Source organism: Ambystoma mexicanum, chromosome 7q, assembly GCF_040938575.1.
Source record: "Ambystoma mexicanum isolate Mex_15411 chromosome 7q, UKY_AmexF1_1, whole genome shotgun sequence".
Taxonomy (NCBI): domain Eukaryota; kingdom Metazoa; phylum Chordata; class Amphibia; order Caudata; family Ambystomatidae; genus Ambystoma; species Ambystoma mexicanum.
The window spans coordinates 570,536,222-570,550,552 of NC_090941.1; the positions used below are offsets into that span (position 1 = coordinate 570,536,222).

A 14,331-nucleotide genomic window follows, 5' to 3' on the forward strand; every position below is an offset into this window, starting at 1 on the left:
AGGTGAAGTGGGCTCAAATGTTGTAGTGCGCCGAGGAGGATAGCATGCTGGAGAAAGCGGAAAGAGCCAGGAAGACCAAGAAAAGGAGAAGGTGCCAAAGTCCAGATGCACCGTAGGGCTAGAGCCCTTACCAATTCAGTGCTGGCTGAGACTGCGGCAGAATCTGCCAATGGCACCCCGGACCTGCGTTCTGCCCCTCCCAGGCCTAAAAAGGTTTAAATCACTGCATACAAACATAGCACATTGTCCTACGACTCAAGGATTCCACAAGTCCTACTGGGTGGAGCTTTCCATCAGTTTGAGACAACCTGAAGACGACCACAGAGTAATGTCCACAAGCGTGGAACATTGTCCTACGACTCAAGGATTCCACAAGTCCTAGTGGGTGGAGTTTTCCATCAGTTTGAGACAACCTGAAGACGACCACAGAGTAATGTCCACAAGCGTGGAACATTGTCCTACGACTCAAGGATTCCACAAGTCCTAGTGGGTGGAGTTTTCCATCAGTTTGAGACAACCTGAAGACGACCACAGAGTAATGTCCACAAGCGTGGCACATTGTCCTACGACTCAAGGATTCCACAAGTCCTAGTGGGTGGAGTTTTCCATCAGTTTGAGACAACCTGAAGACGACCACAGAGTAATGTCCACAAGCGTGGAACATTGTCCTACGACTCAAGGATTCCACAAGTCCTAGTGGGTGGACTTTTCCATCAGTTTGAGACAACCTGAAGACGACCACAGAGTAATGTCCACAAGCGTTGAACATTGTCCTACGAGTCAAGGATTCCACAAGTCCTAGCGGGTGGAGTTTTCCATCAGTTTGAGACAAACTGAAGACGACCACAGAGTAATGTCCACAAGCGTGGAACATTGTCCTACGCCTCAAGGATTCCACAAGTCCTAGCGGGTGGAGTTTTCCATCAGTTTAAGACAACCTGAAGACGACCACAGAGTAGACCCTTTAAACAGCCGACCTAAAGAGGAGATAGAGATGGACTGATGGACTGATGGACTGCAGTCCTTCAGCAAGCTGATATGGCTCCATTTTGGTTACGTTGGCAACTCCAAAACCTTAGTTTCAGTGTATCCTAAAGCACACCATTTTAAACTCCTTGGATGTTGCGTTGCATTTGCATCCCTTGGTCATGGCTTCTCCCACCCGCAGCCTGATCTGTGCAGATATAGAAGTGTGCCCATCTTTTATGCTATTCACGCCACTGGTTAATATTCCCCTTAATCCATCAAGCATCCTAATTTATCAATCAAACCAGCAAAGAGATTTCTATCATCTTTGTTTGTCCAATGTGATGTGCTCTTTTTTGTTCAAACACATTAGCTATCACACATAAATACAAAATACAAATAGATACCCAGCTCCTCCACATTTGAGAACGCCAGATGCTTGGGTGGGGATGGGGTACACTCTGGGCTCACTCTCCTATCCCAAACCCCTGTTGCTCGAGGTCAGGTCTCAGCCTCCCTCTACATTCCCTATTCTGCTTACCCCGGGGCTGGGCTGCACCATACATTCACCACATGCATGTAGCTATGCTATTCTTACTAGTAGCGTATGCTTTGTTTAGTTCCATGCTTTCCTTTACAATATAGCATTGCTACCATTGCAGGCATTGCTGCCACCATGGCCTGCTTGTACCCCGATGTGGTCCCCTGCACTATGAGGTGAGGCCTTACTGTAATGTGTACTCTCAATCTACCCTTATGTTGTATTATAACTATTTGCTTGGTCCTCCACTGTATGGACCATGCTATCGCACTTGTACTCCAACTAGTGCCTAGACGCCCCAGGGCTTTGTACGCTGCTATACATGAAAAATAAAATGATGAAATAAAATAAATCATGCAGTGTCTCATGTGCAGTGCTTTTTGTCAAAACATGATCTTTTATCACAAATAAATACAAAGTGCAAACAATGTTCACAGATATCATCCTGGCCTGGGTGGCAAAGTTCCTGAATAAACGCTAGCACTTTCTCAACTACTTCTTGTTTGTGCTAATGCAGCAATACATGACGAGTAACCTTATTTGTGCAGGTAATTGTTGGGTACATCATAATATCTCTTTGAACCAGTGTGCTCTAACATTGAACCAGACACAAAAGCCTAGCCTGCAGTTTCGATTCAGGAAACATCAGTTATCTATTAATAATATTGAGGTTTTAAAAAAGCGCTTTATGTTGGATGCCTCCCACTTTTAGGTGCTTCAATAACTGATGATCTGCTCAAACCATTCAGAATGCAGGTTGTACACATACTTCTGCAGCAGGCTCGCTCAGGCATCCTACAGGCTATACAGTGGTGTCCTCCACTGGCACCAATGGGCTGCCAAAGCGGTGCCCAGAAGATGCCATGGGCCGGATACCAACACATTTCCTCTAACTCAACCTCAAAAAAGCTGCCTACCCACATGTGTCCTAGATCAGGAGAGGGCATTTAGCAGTGGATGGAAGAAGATCCACAGAGACCATGTTTATCTTGAAAACCTTGTAATCAGACTCTCAGACTCTTCTTCTGGATTCAAACATGCACTGTCAAGGGATGCATTCAGGAAGGATGCCAGCTTCAAAGAACAATAAAAATAGAACGTACCGACTCCAGAAACGACTTTCTTGTGACGGTGAAAGCTCCAGGTCGTGCAGGTCCTAGCCACAGTGTAAAGGCTTCCAGCCCAAGCCTCCTACCCACGGGGGACCCTAAAACCTTGCGACAAGTGGGTCCTCTATGCCTAGCACAACACCTCAATCCCGGCACTCTGCATTTGCTCCCCGTGAGGCTGTGCACCACATTCAGTGGAAAAGATGTGCATCGCAGAGCCACACCACAGCGGGCCACACACACTAGTCTAGACTCAATGAGCAACACCAAACATAGAAAATAGCGTTCTGTGCACACCTGCAGAGTACAGAAACAGCCAACACCCCCAGATGAATCCGCTCTCCATCGCAGGTCGTGTCAATGTACTGTATTTTATTTTTTCAATAAAGTGAACAACTGCCATCACGTGGGTATCCTACCAGGCAAAAATTTTGGGCGGTGGCCTCTGGGATGATGGTCGTGCTAGACCATGGTGGAGGATGGTTGGCGATGGTCAAACATGTTTGCCAATGGAGTTGGAGTTTGCTCCTTCACCCTCTGGATGTATGCCTGCACAGTTCCTGCCTGCTCCAAATGTATGCTTTCTCTGGTTCCACGCCCTTTGTATGTTGCACGGTTCCCTACTTCTTTAAATATATGCTTTCTTCTTTCCTCCTCCCTCCAAATGCATATCACTTCTGCCCCCAACCCGCTGAATCCAACAGTGCCTCAAAATGTACACTTCTTCTGTTCCATCTGCCTCCAAATGTGACTTGTCTCTACTTTTAAATGTATGCTTGCCGTGCCCCCTCTCTCGCTTGTGGGAGCTACTGTAGGGGCTGAAGGGTTCCTCAGCGAACACAAGTCGCTGCCATTTCTCTACTTAGCAAGCAGGCCACGGCGCATCTGCATCTGAAAGGATTCTTAAGTGAGATGTACGCTCCTCCCTTAGTCCCGCAACTTCCCCTAAGCGCATACTTGCTCTCTTCCACCTTCCTCCAAATGCTTACTTGCTCTCTTCCACCTTCCTCCAAATGCATACTTGCTCTCTTCCACCTTCCTCCAAATGCATACTTGCTCTCTTCCACCTTCCTCCAAATGCATACTTGCTCCCATCCACCTTCCTCCAAATGCATACTTGCTCTCTTCCACCTTCCTCCAAATGCATACTTGCTCCCATCCAACCTTCCTCCAAATGCATACCTGCTCCCATCCACCTTCATCCAAATGCATACTTCCTCTCTTCCACATTCCTCCAAATGCATACTTTCTCTCTTCCACATTCCTCCAAATGCATACTTTCTCTCTTCCACCTTCCTCAAATTGATTAGTTGCTCCCATCCACCATCGTCCAAATGCATACTTCCTCTCTTCCAGCTTCCTCCAATTGCATACTTGCGCTCTTCCACCTTCCTCCAAATGTATACTTGCTCTCTTCCACTTTCCTCCAAATGTATACTTGCTCTCTTCCACCTTCCTCCAAATGTATACTTCCTCTCTTCCAGCTTCCTCCAATTGCATACTTGATCTGTTCCACCTTCCTCCAAATGTATACTTCCTCTCTTCCAGCTTCCTCCAATTGCATGCTTGCGCTCTTCCACCTTCCTCCAAATGTATACTTGCTCTCTTCCACCTTCCTCCAAATGTATACTTGCTCTCTTCCACCTTCCTCCAAATGTATACTTGCTCTCATCCAGCTTCCTCCAAGTGCATACTTGATCTGTTCCACCTTCCACCGAATGCATACTTGCTCTCTTCCACCTTCCTCCAAATGCATACTTGCTCTGTTCCACCTACCTACAAAGGCATACTTGCGCTCTTCCTGCCCGCTCAAGGTAGTTTCTGTGGTATTAAAAAATAATTTAAGACCTTTGTACGAAAAAGATTTTAAAGGATCGTTACATTGGGGGAAGTTTCTGTAGAAATGTCCCGGTGGGGCCATTGTGGCTTTTAAGTCTATTAAAACCATTTTATATTCCAGTCACAGGCTTTCACTCAACGCTAACAGATTTTGCATGAACCACTATGCAAATGTCCCAACTCTGACTCCCGCATTCATTCATACACACACCCTTCCACTCGTACACTCCCGGCCTTGTTGGACTTCACTACAGGCGTCATTGCAGAAGTCTCGACTGAAGGCCTTTGGCTGTCGGTGTTTTGGGGAGTAGCAGAGGAAAGAGGGATTTGCAGCTAGATTTCTGTCTGGGCAGCAGCTCACATTTCTCATCTGTGCACAGACCTCACTAATGAATGGAACTGTAAAACGCACACCTACCTGAGCATTCGCTTTCTTTCCTGGCCCGCCGTGCGTTCTCCTTTCCCTAAAATGCTAAGTGAACTGAAAGACGCGAAGGCTTGGGCTATGTTGAGAGAAATGACGCACACCAGATGGTTCACATTAAACCTCTCACGTGAAAAGCTCTGTTTTTACTTCAAGCTGCAATACTCGTCCTAGGAAAGCTATGTGGGGAATTTCGTATGATGCCATCATTTTACTGTTTCCGGACAAAATTCTAAAACGCATGTTCGGCCCAGTTTCTGGGATCGACGTGTTAACCAAGCTTAGTGAAGCAGTTATCTGCTAGTCTAACTTGCCAGCTCTATCATATTTCGGGCAAAGCGAGTGAGTGCAGGCCTGAGTGAGCGAACGAATGCTCTGATTACTTACCGGAAATCTTCATTACTCCTAGTCCTACTGTTCCTCGAAATCTACATTACTCCTAGTCCTACTCTTCCTCGTCACCGTACTTACCTCATGAGGCACCTGCCTCCGACACAGGACCTTCTTTTATTTCTTTTTATTTCTATAACTCCTCCCCCACACCCACTTCACTTAGTTACATTTTTCCCTGCCTCCGGCAGGTTGGGCATGTTTTTTCTTCCCGGCGTGGGACGCTGGGGAGCTCCGCTTGCTGGCCCCCTGGTGGGGCTGTGTGGCGGGGCCTTCGGCTCCCTCAGGTGCGGCAAGACTCCTGGGTTCCCTGCGGGGCTCAGGACCCAGTCGAGTCAGGCTGCCTTGCCTGGTTTCTGCGGGGCTTTGGCCAGCACAGGGCATCATGGCCTGGGTCCAAGAAAAAACAGACCCGGGTTAAGGTAAGGAGTTTGGGGGCATGTTTTCCTGTTGCATGGCCATGCTGCATGGGCGGCTGTGCACAGATTAGCGGCTCCTTTTTCTTGTTTGATCCACGTGCTCCGGAGGTGGGTGGGCTCCGCCTCTTGCTGCAAGCAGTGTTGCCATAGGAATTAATTGTTGGTATTCCTATTGGTTGTTGTTCTTTCTGGCCTCTATTTGAATGTGGGAGAGGCACGTTGGCAATTGTTTGTATGTGGAGCCTTGGTTCAGTCTGCAGAGGGCTTTGGTGCTGAAGCAGGCTTCCTTTGGTCACTATTTTTGGACATACTCAACATGGGAAAACATTCTGCAAAGAGCAGGCATCTTGTCCTGTCTTCTTCTTCTTGTTCTTCATCTTCTTCTTCTCCTGAGTTATACAGAAAGAGAAAGTAGAAGGCTAAGCGTATTTCCCTGACCAGAAAGGAGTTGAAGAAGCTACTTAAGCATCACAGAGGGAGTTGCAGACATACTCATGGACTCAAGCTCAGGCGTCTGTGTTCATCATCCTCCTCTTCTTCTGGCACTGAGTCATTGGCCTCTTCTTGTTCCTCTTCGGCTGATGCTGAAGGGAAGTATCTGGACAGAGAGGGTGTGGAGGAGGTGCTTGCTCAGGTTGGGGATTGCATGGGATTTTCAGAGCGCCTGGTGCCGGTGGAGGGCGCCGACCCTTCTATTCGCCAGTATAGGCATACACCTAGGAAGGGGTTGCCATTGGTTTTCGATATCCGGGATAAAATCCTCTGGGAATGGCATGACCCGGAGAAAATTGCAATGCCCCGCTTCATGTCCAAACTTTACCCATTGAAGGGCGAGACTTTGCTGTCTGATCCAGTTGAGGTCGACGATATCCTCTCCAGCCTGGTAGGTCGCTCCTCTATGTCGGCCGAGGAGGCGGCCGTCCGGGATCCAGTGGACCGCTGAGTTAATTCCGGCCTTAAGAAGGTTCATGCAGGGGCGCATCTGGCCCTTCGAGCAAATATCTACGGTTCCTACACAGCTGAAACGGTGTTGAATGGTTTCAGGAAGTTGAAAAAGGCTGTCAGTGAAGGCTCTGATTGTGCCCCTTTGCTTACAGACATGCAGAGACAGGTTGAGTTTTTGGCCGATCTGGCTTTTGATGGGGTGCGTGGTTCAGCCATGGCCATGGGGGCTGCAGTATCTGCCCGGAGGCATTTGCACCTGAGGTACTGGAAGACTGATGGGTATCAGAAGGCTCCTGCCCCGAAACATCCTTTCACTGGGTCCAGGCTTTTTGGAGATTCCCTTGAGGATAAGGTGCACAAAGTTTTTAGGGCGGACAAACATGCACCAAACTTTGACGCAAGCCTCCTTCAACAGCCAAGAAGTCTTCCTCTGGTGCTGGGCCAGTGACCAGCAGGTCTTTCCCTGGCTCCTCATCACATTCTTTTCGGAGAGCTGGGGGGGGGTCAGGGTCCTCCGCGAGGAAGAGTGGACGTGGAGGTAATGACCGTGTTAACCATTGAGCCGGTATATGAACGAGGAAGTGAGCGAGCGAACGAAGGATTCAATGAATGAGTGGGTCAATTACCTCAGGGGCTGTTGGAATGCGCGAGTGGACAAGTGACTAAATGTGGGAGTGGGTGAAGGAGTGACCACGTGATACGAGTGCCCGAGTAAGTGCATTACTGATTTAATGGGTGATCGAGAGAGCGCAGGCGTGGGCAAGTGCGCGCGTTGGAGTGAGTGACTGAATGAGTAACACACAGTGGACATAGTTATCTTAGATGACGTTTGTATAGCTTCTAAACTGCATTGGCATAGCCATGCAGAGGATTTAGTTGTTGGAGGTTTCGACAGACTGTAGTCTGGACATGGGTGCTACAACAGGACATTGCATTAGAGGATAATGATATTTTTATATTACAATTTAAGGGCTGATGAGTACGGGGCGATGTGTGATTTTCTGTCAATCAATACGTGATTGCTGCCGTTACTTAAACACATGAACATGGGTTTGGGTCACAGCGACATCCATGCAAACCACAAACGACAAGGAGTAACATTTGAGAGCATAACAAAACATCCGAGGAATGGAAGGTTTTGAATTCATCTTAACCACTAGCATTTTTTCTGGGCAACCTTCCACACAAACATATATTTAGTCCACGTGTGCCTTGTTTCATGTGTGACGTCACCATTCTTCTCTTTCATTCATCTTGCCTGTTTCTTCTAGAATTTCATTCAAATTGCCATTATACTTTCGTGCATGCAGGTATGGCTTCCTTAATGGGAATCACGTACAAGTAAGCCCACTTTTTACAGCAATAACGTCTTGCGCATCGTGGACGTCTCTCGTTATCTGCCGTAATGTTGTTGCTATTGACGCTGCCCATTCTTACTCTTTTTTTAAGGAAGGAAAAACTTAATTTTAATCAGGCAACATCATGCAGTACTCTGGAATCTGCTGAGTCTGCTCCACACGTTTCTTGATCAGCTCGCCACTGCTGGATGATGAACCAAGTTCCCAGTGAGGAAAAAGGAATCGTCCTTTCACCAGACAAAATGTGAATTCTCCTCCAGCAAGAAACAAAGTACTTTAATCAGTAGACTCTTGGATCTCTTTCCTCGAAAGTCTAATTCATTTCTCAGTGTTCTCTCAGAATACAGGTTGACTTGCGTTATTATATCTTGTAGTATCTCATTAAGTGTTGCATTATTCCTCAGGTCTCTTAGGAAGGTGCAAACATCAGTTTGTCTTCCAACAAGATGCGGGCATTCCTCAATCAGGTAGTAGAACACCAAGCCGACCAGGCAATGCACATTATTATCCGATAGGGGCATTTGTGTTTTCCCCACTGTACTCAGGAAGCTGAAGAATTTTCTCTATTATAGCTACGACCAATCTCCTCATAGTTGGACCAGACTTAGGATCTTGCAGGAACAGATGAACGCTAGTAGTTCTCCCCACAAGTGCAGGGTATGCACGCAAAATTAACAGATAAACTGCAAGAACGATCCGTGAAATGGTGTCTTTGGGCACCACCATGGGCGCCTCTGGAAAGAAATTCAGTGAGAAAGGAATCGGGAAACTGCTCCCTTTTCCAATCGTTGAAAATGAACTCCAAATCTGGCATGCTTTCCTTCTCGATCAAGACTTAAATATGTCTCAGTCCAATGAATTCCTGAGGCTCAAGAACAAAGAGCCTCCCTTAACTCCTTTTTTAGAATCTGAAAAGAGTGTCCCGAACAGAAGCCATAGTCCAATATGCTCTTTATCTGTTTATTCAACAGCTTTTGCGTCCTTCTTCCTCGTCATGGATCTAGTTTGCACTTGCTGAGGTTCTTCCCTGATGCTTTCTTCTGACAGGGGGTGGGAGTGAGGGGGTTCTCCAGCATAGATTTTCACATCTCTGAGAAATATCCAAGCGCATCTGCCTTGCAATTTGACTGCAGATGGTGTCACGTCTTCCACGATGAATGGCCCGTTAAAATGTGGTTCGTGCCATCTCCTTGTAATGTTGCGGATCAAGATCGAATCACCAGGGAAAAGTGTGGCAAGACGTAGTCTTCAACTCTGGTTGTTGTAGCATCCCTTTCTGTGTTCTGTGCCCCACAAACCTTTCACTTGAGCTGATCTGAAATGACAGAGATACTTGAAGTTATGCATGTTAAGTCATGATGTAACTCCTTTCCTAACAATTCTGCTGTCGTCTGGGCATCACTTCTAGTTCTAGACAGAGGTGTGAGAGGTGTCATCATTCACCTCTTTGTCACTATTCCATAGGGGGTAAGATGGTGGGCAGAACCTGGTTGATTTCTCAATGCATACAATGCCAGTGGTAGGCCATACAACCATACTTTCTTCAAGGTAAGCTTCAATTTGGCTATTCTTTCTTTAATAAGGCCATTGAGCCTCTCACAGATCTCATTTGCTTGCAGGTGATAAGCCGATGAAAACGTGTGCTTTATACTAAGCAACAAGCTCATCTGTTCAAAGACTTCATTAACAAAATGAGGGCCATTATCTGATCTTAATACTTCACATATTACCCATCTAGGAACTGCTTCTTGTACTAAATATTTTGCTGCATAGGTGGAATCTGGGTGTGTACATGGACCAGGCTCAATCCACCTTCAAAAGGGACATACCACTACAATTATATATCTATATCCATTGCATACTTGCAGCATGTCGACATAGTCGGTGTGCAAATGCTGAAAGGGACCATTAGGTCTTAGAATGACTCCCGTATCTGTGCGCAGGGTGTGCCGAGCAATAAACTTTTGACATGCAATGCAGTTTACTACATAAAATACAACGTGTTCTACCAAATTTGGAACAAACCAATCTTCCGCAATAGTTGCAGTGAGGCTCTCTCTAGTGACATGCACAGGGTAGTGTAGCTGTTCTAATCCCACCCATAATAGGGCTACAGGCATCACCGGTTTACCATGGCTGTATTGTCACCACAATGCTTGGGAAGGGTTCAAAGAACATCCCCTCCATGTCCACAGGTTCTTCTCATCCTGAGGCGCTTCCCCTTGAATCTCTACTAATTGTGTCTTAGACAAATTATTATAACAATCAGACACACTCATCATTACCACCATGGTTTCATTCACATCAGGTGTATCAAATGTCATAATGTTTTCTGAACATGCAACACGTTTTGCTTCCTTGTCTGCTGCTTGATTCCCACGTGAGATACAGTCTGCTCTTTTAGTGTGTGCTGCAATCTTAATGACTGCGATGGCTACTGGGAGTTCTAGTGCTTTAATAAGCCTGTCCATTAGGGCTGCATGTTGCACTGCAGTGCCGTCTGCTTGGAGGTAGCCCCTCCTTTTCCAATGTGCTAGCCATGCATGCACTGTTGACGTCACATAGGCGGAGTCACAGTACACTGTTACCTTCTGGTCTGTGTGATTCTCGAGTGCAACAATCAGTGCCACTAATTCTGCAGCCTGTGCACAATATTTCAAACTCTCCATTGGCCCTGTGCTTCACCAGAGCAGCACCTGTATATCTCTGTCCAACATTTTGATCAATTCTAGAAGAACCGTCAATAAAGAGAATCTCCCCGGCTGCCAACGCATTTTCCTTCACCCTCGGGGGTTCATCATAGAATTCCTCATAATTGGAGCAACCATGTGCATGCTTGTCCTCTGCCAGTGGTTCTGCTACAAACATGGCAGGATTCACTATTCTGCATCAAACTATCTTAATCGCTGGATTTGATATCGCCACCTCATATGCCAAAACCCTTTGAGATGTCAACGTGCCTTTAGGTTTTTCCAAAATGGCAAATAATGGTGTTCAACAAATAACGTCATGGAACACCCCATTACTATGCTGGCAGCCTTCTCAATGGTGAGCGCAGTTCCTGCCAAAGATTGTTCACAGGGAAAATGACCCCTCATTACTGGGTCTAGAATCCCACTGTAATAGGCACGGGGCTTGTACCCCAACGTGGTTCTCTGTGTAAGTACAGCTGTCATAACAGTGCCATTCATGTGCGAAAACAAAAATAATTCCTCAGCATAATTGGGAATCCCTAAAACTGGAGCTGTGCAAATTGCCTTTTTCAACTCATGAAACCCTTCTTCCATTTCTCCAGTCCAGACAATTTGTTCATGAAATGTCTGTGTTTTTTCCAGAGCTTGCAACAAGGGCCTTATGTATGAACTATAATCAAAGACTCATGCCCTCACATAATTAGATAGTGCTAAAAATCTCTGCATATGCTTTATCATGTGTGGCTTTGCTGTTTTTAAAATAGCCTCAGTCCTTTCAGGAGTAACCTTTTTTCCTTCATGCAAAATTAGCTGGCCTATATATACAGTACTTCTTCTTGACACTACTGCAACTTCTCCTTGTCTGCTTTATATCCCTTTTCTGCAAGAATAATCATTAGCTGAACTGAATCACGTCTGCACTCTTCCTTTGAGGTGCTACAGACCAATATATCAGCCACGTATTGAAAAAACAACACTTTTTAAATCAGTATTGCTTAAGTCCATCTGCAGGACTCTATTGAAAATCGACAGAGACTCACAGTACCCTGGGGGAAGGCGAGTACTTTTCAGATGAGTTTGTCTGAGTGTAAATGACGTCAGATCTTGTTAGTCTTTATGCAATGGGATTGAGAAAAAAATCATTTTTCAAGTCAATCACAGTGAAATATTGTGCCGCAACATGGATACTACATAAGATAGTTGCAGGATTGGGAACTAGAGGGAACTCTACAATCTGATTAATTGGCCTCATATCTTGAATTAGACGCCACAACCCCCCCTTTACTTTTTTTTCACAGGTATAACCGCAGTATTACATGGTAACTCTGATGTCACTAAGTTACCCTGTTCCATCATGGTGGCAATCGTCTTGAAAATACCTTCATCTGCCTCTCGAGACATGGGATACTGTCGTGCTTGAGGTAAAATTGCTCCTGGTTTCAATTTAATCTTTACTTCTCCAGCCCCTTTCAATAGGCCTACATCATAGGGACCTGTTGTTCATAATGAAACTGGCACTTTTGCCATGCCTTCATCAACTCGGGGCGCTTCTGTGCTAACATCATTTTCTGAGGTACCTTGCGTTTAATTGCTCACACCCAATAAGTAATACTCATCTCAAATATCACTTTGTCATCTAACGGATGGTCTCTAAACATTTCCTCATCAGTGACGTCAGTTAATCTATAACCTTCCCCAATGGAAATCACTGTGCTCCATCATCTGCCTTCATAATCATTTCCATAAAGCAAAACAATTTCTCCTTGCACTACGGCTACTTGTAATTCTAAAGGAAAGATTTGTCCTTCCTCTTCATCCATAGGTATCTTTGGCCCAAATAAAAACTCGTCAGATATTCTCATAGTTCTACCCACTAAGCCTGGCAACCATGTTAACAAAATGCATACCTCATATTGAAAAACTTCAGGTTCTAATGGTACTCCTCGTATGGCCACTTGTCCTGAAAAGGCCATATTAAATTCACTCACATTTAAATAATGCATTCCTGGTGTTGACCACACTATACCTTCATCAGTGAACAAAATCGTCATGTTCAATTTGGTCATTAGATCTCGACCTAATATGTTGACAGGTGCCTGCCTTGAATATAATAATGGCATAAACATGTCACACTCTCCTATAGAGACTGGTAGTTAGTCGGTAAAAGGAACTGTAATTGTAGCTCCTGTGAATCCTTGTGTATTAATGGTATTTCCAGACATTGTAAATTTCCTCTCTCGTATACATGAGTGTGTTGCATTCATGTCTACTAAAAAAGAAAAAGATGTGCCTCCTACATTGATGTCAACCCTCGGTTCCTCTTTAGGATTAGGCGTCACAGATACTATTGAACACATCAAGTCTCCCAGTGAGCTGTCCTATTGTGGATACATTCTTACCCCTATACCTGTGAAAGGATTCTATCCATCGACAATGACACCCCCTATTCTAGGAGTCATTAACTGTCCCGTGCTTGTGCCTTGCTGTATTTGCATGGGTGAATGCTGTGACTGCCATTGTGGCGGATTCATTGTTACCTACTGTGTTTGTAAATCTTGTTGCATTTTCAGCGCTTGTGTTTCCTGTACTGTCTGATTTTGAGCAAACCCATCTCCATTCTGTTGCGAATATGTAGGCGGGTTTGTAGTTCCCCCTCTTGAAAATTGCCCATTTTGCATAAATTCTTGACTTCTACAAGTGCGAGCATAGTGCCCTGGCCTACCACAAGTCCAACATATAGGAGGTCTCCTAATTTGCCCCTCCTGCATGCCATGATTATAATTCTGTGTGTTTTGAAACCCACCTTGGTTACTCTGGAAATTTCCCTGATTATTCCTAAAGCCTCCCCTTCCTCATAGTACAAATCCATTATTGCCTTGATCAAACTGCCTTTGGTTATTTGCCTGTGGCATGCCTACTGTTTGCTGTGAACCCTATCCTTCTCCGCTAGTCAACATTGCCCCTTCAATGGAGCACTTTGATAACTTTTTCTGTAGTAACTTTTCCTCTTCACCTTTTCTAGCATCGTCTTTCTTTCAGTTTTTCTCTTGCAATAGTCTGCAATAATGCGCGATGCTCAGCTGTATTTCTGACTATGATTTTGCTTCTATGCCCACCAATTTCTTGAGCTGCTTTTGTACTGGTTCAGGCAGCCCTTGGCACAATATATTGTAAAATACAGGTATTGATTTCCCCCAAACTTCGCGTATCTCTAAAGCCCACTGCTCTTGGAAATTCTAAATGTATACAAGAGGATCATGCCACGATCCATGCCCCTGATCCCCTCAGGTATAACAGCCCCCTGGCAGCAGTGGGGCTAAAGCCCTTCACACTGGCCCCAAGGGCCTTAAAACTCAATCAGAAACATACATGGAGTCAGTCCTGGTGCCTTTGGCGCCAGGCTCATTATCAGGAATAAAGCAATACCAGTTTTGGACCTTAATCCAACATAGAGGCCTATTACACAGCTCAGTTCTTTAGAACCAAGGCATGCGGTATAGTGTTTTGGGTGTGGCTGGGCCTGGAACTACGAGGCCTGGAACTACTTTACCTGGGCTATTTAAACCACACCCAAACAGCAGAACACGCTTCGCGTTATTCTGCACTCCTACAGCGTAACGCTCACCGTGTCCAGCTCATGCTCATCT

The 14,331-nt window shown here is 45.6% G+C and overlaps 1 protein-coding gene across 7 annotated transcripts in view; it reads right to left on the reverse strand.

The window, feature by feature from the left end:
- Window positions 1–4,972, reverse strand: part of LOC138528452 (fibrinogen-like protein 1) — a 285,943-nt gene extending 280,971 nt beyond the window's left edge. For 3 of the 7 annotated variants that reach the window (XM_069640091.1, XM_069640085.1, XM_069640087.1), the window contains exon 1: window positions 4,874–4,972. The gene's annotated coding sequence lies outside the window, so the exon portion shown is untranslated. The remainder of the gene's footprint in view (window positions 1–4,873) is intronic. The other 4 variants (XM_069640092.1, XM_069640089.1, XM_069640086.1 and 1 more) reach the window with 4 other exon arrangements.
- Between the last annotated feature and the right edge of the window lie 9,359 nt (window positions 4,973–14,331).